The sequence below is a fragment of the Sinocyclocheilus anshuiensis genome, unplaced genomic scaffold, assembly GCF_001515605.1.
Source record: "Sinocyclocheilus anshuiensis isolate Anshui unplaced genomic scaffold, SAMN03320099.WGS_v1.1 scaffold436, whole genome shotgun sequence".
NCBI classification, from domain to species: domain Eukaryota; kingdom Metazoa; phylum Chordata; class Actinopteri; order Cypriniformes; family Cyprinidae; genus Sinocyclocheilus; species Sinocyclocheilus anshuiensis.
The window spans coordinates 1949793-1958335 of record NW_015560618.1 but is presented as its reverse complement, the minus strand read 5'-3'; positions in this window follow the sequence as shown (position 1 = coordinate 1958335).

Below are 8543 nucleotides of genomic sequence, written 5' to 3'. Positions count from 1 at the left end.
TCCCTCAGCGACCAGCACAGATCAGCTCTAGGCATGACGAAGCGGATATCGTCCTCTTTTGGAAGACCAAACAAAGTAGTTTCGCTTTCACATTGAAACACACAGCGTCTTCACGACATGGCTGCAGCGTCAACAATACTACAGCGAGAATAAAAGTTACGCCTTCTTTCTTTGCGTGAACATTTGGGCGGCGTTATGCAAATCTTCCCACAGAGCGACGTAGGTATGTTAGAACGAGCCGTTTTAGGTAGGCGTGGTTAACTCTTAACTTTTATAAAGAATATCTCTTTGGATTTGAGACTTTAGTCTTTGCAACTTTACAGATCTTCTTTATGCACCAAGAGCTTGTAACACTCCAAAGAGAAAGGACAAATTGAAATCGCATCATATGACCCCTTTAAATGAATTCGTATCAGTTGGTGACGCCATAGTATAAATGAAGAGGCGGCGTCCTCTTTATATGTTCATAGGAAGCTAATCTACAAGACAAACCAGCTTACATGGTGAACCTAGTAGTGCTTAGTTCATGGAATTCAATGTCTGATCTGTTTCTTGTTATTTATTTATTTTCTTTTCAGTTTACACCAAAGGCGGGGCCTCATTTAGACTTACGCTATTCATCTCTCATGAAATCCTCACTTTTCTGCAGTTTCCAAACAACATTCACTTTCTATATACTGGTGCACAATGAACTCCTCAGTAGATTGGACCAAGGTCATCAATACGTTCCTCCAAAGACCAGATGGAGTCTGGCATCAGACTATTCAGTGTTGGGAAGGTTACTTTGGAAATGTAATAGGTTACAGATTACAAGTTACCCTATTTAAAATGTAACAAGTAGTGTACTATTTCAATTAGGCTACTTTATTAAAGTAATGTAACCAATTACATTTGATTACTTTTTGATTACTTTTCAAAATTTCTAGCGAATGTTTTCAACTTTTAATCATTTTCAAACATTAAAAGCAGGCGGGGTTAACCTTACAGTAGTACTCAACACTGATTAATGTCAGACTTTCAAAATCCTTCATCTCTTGAATTAAGATTATAATACTTACATTTTAAAGCACAGCCATCACAAAATCAGACTTTAGCACCTCTTTTATTGAGGTCTTTCTGAGGTTAAATGCAGATTTAAATTCATAACAAGAAACCATTTAATAGCTGTGATACTGTTTTTGAAATCAAATCTTTGCGTAGCTATGAAAGGAAACACTGGCATCTAATGATGCCTTGGGGAAAAACAGTTAATCTTTAAAAATAAAGCATATACATAAACCCAAATAGGAAATAAAACAGTTATCAAATAAACATGTGTCCTCTTCTGTGTCCTAAACTCCTAAAATATTGGTATTTTAGATCAGTCGATGCAATTTGGGAAAGAAATCAGTCATATCTGTATGTCTGTGAAAATATTCAGATAACCCCTTTGTAATCATTAACATTTTCATAAGTAACTAATTTAATGACACATTTTTCTCAGTAACTGTAACAGATTACAGTTACAGTTATTTTGCAATTAAATTGCGTAATTCCGTTACATGTAACTAGTTACGCCCCAACACTGAACGTATTTTACAGAGAACAACAAGCCATGCAAAACACAGCAAGATCATGCGATATACAGTCACTAAAGATAAAGTAGGGCAACCTAAAAGCTCCAACAGATGCTGTGAATCATGCATGATGGCCTCCTCCCTTTTTTGTCCAACATCTTACTTGAAGGTGCAGTGGAAAAATAGGTATTGCTGTGGAGATAATGGAATAGAGTATTAGTAGGTCAGTGAATATAAAGGCTGCATATAGTTACTTTATGCAGTGTGCTTTGTGTGTTATGTAGGCGCATAAGACACCATGAATACCACACACACAAACACACATACACACACGTTGGGTTTACAATATTGGAAACAATTACAAAACAAAATTCTCTTAAAGTTATAATATCTGCAACTTTGCTGCAGCTTTTATGTTGAAGTTATTTTGTTTTAGGAATGTCTAGGAAACAAGAAAAAGATACGAATTAAGCAAATTACTTTTGTTTTATGCCCTGGCCTCCTTAACTGTACAGCTAGCCCAGCAGATGGTGCCACTAAAATGTTCTGAGAGTGCAGACAAGCCTAAATTGTTTTATACATTGAACTTGTGTCTAATGTATAGACTCCACTTAAACTTTTTACTATCACTCATTTAACCCTGTAAAACTTGACATATGAAATATTAGTAAAAAAAAAAATCTATTTTTAAAAAATGTGTTCATTCAATATATAGACAAAATTACAATAACAGCATATAATAATGATAATAATAATAAACAAATATATTGCATGTTTTTTGTTGAGTATCATACTCAACAAACTCTTTGTGGCTCATATGGTGTGACATATAGGACGATATAGCCTAGTGATCATAATCGAGGAGGAAAAAACACCTCAATTTTATGCAGAGGCCCTAACTGAGCAAAAATATTATATTTTGTGCAGTTGCTGATATTTATATGGCCAAAAAGTATTACTGAATTTGGATAGCTTGTAATGTAAAGAAATTAGATCTTTATAACAGTAAAACAGACTAAAGATGCACAGTACTAAAAACTAAAGATGTAAATATCAGTTGTCACTCTATATTTACCAATAATATGTCTAACTAAGGTATTTAAATGCTTAGTTTTATGTTTTTTTATTTGCATAGTGGGGGAAAAACATATTATGCAATGCATTACAGTGTTGATTGAGAGATGCGTTTCTTCAATCAGTCCAGTAAGTGTTTCTCTTGAAATTATACTAACAATATAGAAGTTATTCATAAAATCAAAGATTTCACAGCAAGAATACACATGTATCATGGCCTGAAGGAGGACATTTTTACAAAAAGTCCTTTTACTTGCTTAAAAAAGTGTAAACTTACAATGGAAAATTTCTGGAAGATTTAAAAGTACGAATGTGATGCAATTAATGTTATAAAAGAAATAACATTAAAATTCATGAGCGTGTTGTGAGAAGGCAGAGGCGCAGTTCAAGATGTCCATCGGTATGCTGCGAGATTTTGTTAGCTGGATGGTCCCCTGGTGGGCATCTGTCCTCCGATTGGTGTCTGAGAGTCCAGTCGGTTTTTACAAAGGCTTAACTCAACATCTATCCATTCACTTATGTGCTTATGCTTTCCTAGTGATGGTGTCTCTCTCCTACAGTGCAGGGCATTACTTTGAATCCAATCACTTATGGCTATGTCTCCGGTATGTCTAGTGCTCCAAGATCTCTGTTTGATTACGTTGCTCATCTTTTTCGGTGGTAAGTGTTTAATATCCTCTTCTTTAATATCCTCCTTTGATTATTAAGAGAAAATGTGACCCTGGAGGACAAAACCAGTCTTATGTCGCTGGGGTATATTTGTAGCAATAGCCAAAAATACATTGTATGGGTCAAAATTATTGATTTTTCTTTTATGCCAAAAATCATTAGGATATTAAGTAAAGATCATGTTCCATGAAGATATTTTGAAAATTTCCTACTGTAAATATATCAAAACTTAATTGTTGCTTAGTAATATGCATTGCTAAGAACTTCATTTGGACAACTTTAAAGATGATTTTCTCAATATTTAGATTTTTTTGCACCCTCAGATTCCAGATTTTCAAATAGTTTTATTTCGGCCAAATATTGTCCTATGCTAACAAACATCAACGGAAAGCTTATTTATTCAGCTTCCAGATGGTGTATAAATCTCAATTTCGAAAAATTGACCCTTATGACTGGTTTTGTGGTCCAGGGTCACAAATATAGAATTCTAAATATTTTATGAGGCCAAGTAAATGTTTGTTTCTCTACAAAGTTTTGTGTAAGTGTTAGTATGGTTTTTAACTTGTTCATGTTTTTTGAAAGCTGACTGCCAAAAAAACTCCAAGATCAACTTTGCAAGTCTACTTGCCCTGGTGAGAGTATATACATGTTAATAAATAGGTCTTTTGCTATTCATCCATACATATTTATATGGATATTCCACACAAACATGATTATCTAAATAACTATGTAAACATTACATAAAACATTATTTACATATAAGTCCCCAATGGAGTTTTTGTCCAATTTAGCTCACTTCTGGGTCAAGACATATAAAAATATATCTGATGTATGTTGACAGATGTGCAGAAAGGGCAAAGGCACACATGTAGATACAGTACAACCATAGCAAGTGCCTAGAAAGGTCCTTCATCAGGAGGCAGTCAGTTAGCTTTGGACTGTGTTGTTGACATTGATGTTCAACCAGGATGTCCAGAAATTATATTAAAGGTATGTTCTGTTCTATCAGTCATTCTATATATGTAATCATTTTGTCATCCACATTGATATAGCTTTTCTTGCTTTACAATGCAACGTATTTTATAACAAGCATAATATATTGAGATTTAAATTGAGGCAGTTGATTTCATTTCAGATAATAGCCAGTATTCACATATGGCTATACCTATAGGTTTTGTTTCATGTTTGCAATCATGTTTCATGAATTCCATATTTGTTTTATTTATTTATATGTAGCTAAGGAACATTCAAATAAAGCACAGCTCATCAAAAAGAGACAATTCGGTGCTACGCTTGAAGAACATAAGGTAGTTTATGTTCCTTTTGATGTGCTACACTCACTCACACTTATCTAACTAGACCTTTTCTGTGTTTGCATTCAATTATTATTATTAATTTTTATCTGGTTCAGGCTGTCAGAATGTCAGAACATTTTAACACAATACTTCATTTGATGTGACTATAACCACACACTATTGGTGATGTAGAGAATTGTTAAGAGGTCCATCTGGTGTTTTGATTTCTCAGAGAGTCATTGGAGAAGAACCCCCTGCGGTTCTGGCTAGAGGAGCTGAGCAGGTGACCCTTGACCCTCAACATCAAGAGGTCCATTCTGAGCATGTTCCAGACCTCGCACTCGGGACGAGCCAGAGAGACAGTGAGAGAGGTGAGAGGAACTGTAACTCACTCTGCATGCAAACTTGTACATGCTATTATACAAAAATCTTATGCCTATTTTTGAAAATATATTTGAGGCATACATATAAAGTTTGTAAATTGAAAAAAAAAAATTTAATTGGTTATTTTAATTAAAGAATGCAATAACATTCAAAAGTTTAGAATCAGTAAGATATTTCTTAAAAAAAAAATAATACTTGAATTCAGGAAGGATGCATTAAATTGATCAAAATTGATAGTCGAGACATTTATAATGTTACAAAAGATTTCTATTTCAAATATTTCTATTCATCAAAGAATTCTGAAAAAAATAACTTTTCCACAGAATATTAGCACAACTGTTTTCTGTTTTAAATAACTGTTTTAAATAAAAATTGAATTTTTTAGTATTAACAAACAGTTAAAAAAAAAAAAATTAACAATAAAATTATATCTAAATCAGTAGTAAGTCACAAATGGGGCACAAATGGCACCATTTCTTGAGAATTAACCAAATATGTTCTACATGGAAGAGGTTACATATGTCACGAATCAGGCCTCTGTGGCTCTCTCCGATGGCCTCCGGAGGGCACCCTCTCCCGAGTACTAACGTTCATGGACTACATTTCCCAGACACCCCGTACCTGGGACTGATTATGGCACAGGTGTTCCCCCTTAGCTTCCCTATTTAAGCAGCGCTCAGACTCTCTATGTTTGCGAAGTCTTGTATTGCCCCGGCTACATTTCTGAGCGTTTATCCCCTATCTTGTCGTCTCTTGTGTATTACCTCGGACTGTTCTTACTAGTGTGATTCTCTGCCGCCTGCCCCGACCCTCGCTCTGCCACTGTTTATTCTCTTGGATTTCCCCTGCTGTACGTGACGCTGTTGACTGAATACTGCCTGTTTTACTCTGCCTGTTATTCTAATAAAAGCTGCAAATGGATCCGCACGCCTCTGACTCAGCGTTACAACATATGTTCAGCTTTCATTTTTCTAGCACTCTACAGCTTGGAATTTTGATACATTCTCTATGATATCTCATCAGTTTGGTCGTTCGTTTGGAGTCACCTTTTCAATATCCAAAAAACAGAAGATCCTTTGAAAAAAGACCTGATGGAGTCACTGCCGGACGATATCTTAAGTAAAGACTTTGAAGCTGAAACATGGAAATATTCTTCACATATGGACTACACAGTGGACACAGGTACTGTAACATTTCCATCAGTTTACAATACTTTTCTATTAATAACACTGATTTTCTCCCTTTTGTAATGTCTGGGTTTTATGCCTGCTCCAGGAGTGGCTGCTGCTAACATCGAGGGAGCTGTAGTTTTCTCCCCTGAGTCTTTTCTTCCACGTTATGCTATGGCAAATCTGACAGTTCACATCCTAGGCAGAGCATTCAATCTTCTGGAGGTGAAAATCAGACCTGTTTGACATCTGTTTGTATTTTCCACAAAACATAAAAATCTAAATTGACCCAGTGTACTGTACTGTTCCTGGTCTAATTTATATTTTTAGATTATCCTAAGAATGGAAAACCTAGAGCCTTTTCTGAAGAAAATCTTTGAGGAGCATCCTCTAGCATCTGCTGATCACTCCAGACCTAGAGGTCAAACAGACTCTATGAGGAATGAACAGAATGGACGAAACAGGGACGAGAAACAAGGAGGCAGTGATGGCAGTCAGTCCACATGTTTAAGTTCCATCAAGACTAAGGTGAGAGTGCAGATTGTGATTTTGTGTTTGTTATTTGGCTCCACATCAGGCATGACCAATATTTCTGTTTAAGTTCACAGAGCAGAGGAAAAGAGACAGTAGCCTCCGATGTTGGATGAATGTGAAGATGTCCGGCAACGACCTTGCCTTTATGACCTGTGATGACCTCCATGCGTATCAAAGAAAGCTGTCACTTAGTACAGCTGGTGTTGTTGTCAAGTTGTTAAAATTCTTTCTCAAGCCGTTACTTAAAAGAGTATTTTGGGTCACACTTTAAGGTCAAATTTTCACTATTAACTAACTATGAACTACGACTTTTGCCTCATTAAACTCTCAAAAAATTTGCTGTTTATTAATAGTTAGTAATGTAGTTGTTAAGTTTAGGTATAGGGTAGGATTAAGGGATCTCAATATGGTCATGCAGAATAAGGCATTAAAGGTGGGGTAAGCGATTTCTGGTAGCCAATGTTGACGTCGCTTTGTCGCGTCCAGTGTACTAGACAGACTTTAGTTGTTGCGGCGCAGACACGGTGTTACTCACCTATCGAGAAGAATCAAAGCAACATCGGCGTCCAATCGCAGGCCTTCCGCTCCTTGAGTTCTCTCCAGCGCTGGAAAGCTGATCCGATATTTACACGGTTCCTACTTCTTGCCTTCTTCTGTTGCGCAGACGTTTTCCTCTTTTGTTTTTTATCCGCCATCTCTATCTTTCTGTCGCTCAGCTCAGCTAATGTCCGTCCTGTGCACTGAACACTCTCTCCTCCACATCATGAGTAGACACGCCCCTTACTGCTGATTGGCTACAAGTTTGTTTTGTTACTCGGCCCGAATCAGTTTTCTAAAGTGTTTTTAAAAAATAGCTTACCCCACCTTTAATATGTGCTTTATAAATACTAATAAACAGTATGCTAGTAATATGTATATTATATGCAGTTAATAGTGAGAAATGGTCGTTAAAATAAAATGTTACCGTTTCAATATTATAGCTACAAGATGTGAACAATATGCATGTAAACATTATTTTAGTGTGAAAAAAATCACTTACTAACCTTGTCTATCTAAAGGTATAACCAGTTTTATCAGTTCTTCATCATGATAAGTGACAAAAAATGATACAACTCAAATACAACAAGTTTAAACAGAATAATAAATGTAAGTGCTTTCATATAATGATAAGCTTCACATTTCTGCTTTTAAACTGATAAACCTTGATGTTGTTTTTTCTGAAGAGATAATGTGGTGAAAAACTTTATGCTATAAATGCTGTTGAATGAGCTTAATTTGTATTGAACCCTGAATATTCCTTTAAAACAAATTAAATAATTGTCACCTTATTGTAACGGGGCTGACGAGACGTGAGACATGTGGATCCATCTGCAAGCTTTTATTTAAGAGACGTGGTATAACAGGCAGGGTCGAACAATGGCAAACAGGTATATGGCGGGCAAAACACAAGAATAGTCCTAGGGCTAGCGTAGGTCAACGATCGGCAGACAGAATCACAGGGGCGAGACGAGAGGGAAAAATCCAGGAAAACAGGCAAAGATCAGAAACCGAGAAAACAGGCAAGGCAAGGCAAAACAAGGAAACACAGAGACTCGGAATAGGGTACAGGCTAAACAATACTCAGCAGAGAATGGTAGTTTGAGTGTGTGTTATATAGTGAGTGAGTGATATGAAACAGCTGTGCAATCAGTGCTGTGTGCAATCAGTGAAACAGCTGTGTGCAATCAGTGCAATGAATGATGAGATATGTAGTCAGGGGTGATATGCAACAGTTTGTGTTGTGCGAGAGTCAATGTAATGGAAAGGGTGACCTCTGGTGGTGAATGAACGGAAGTCCATGGACAGGATTCGTGACAGAGCCC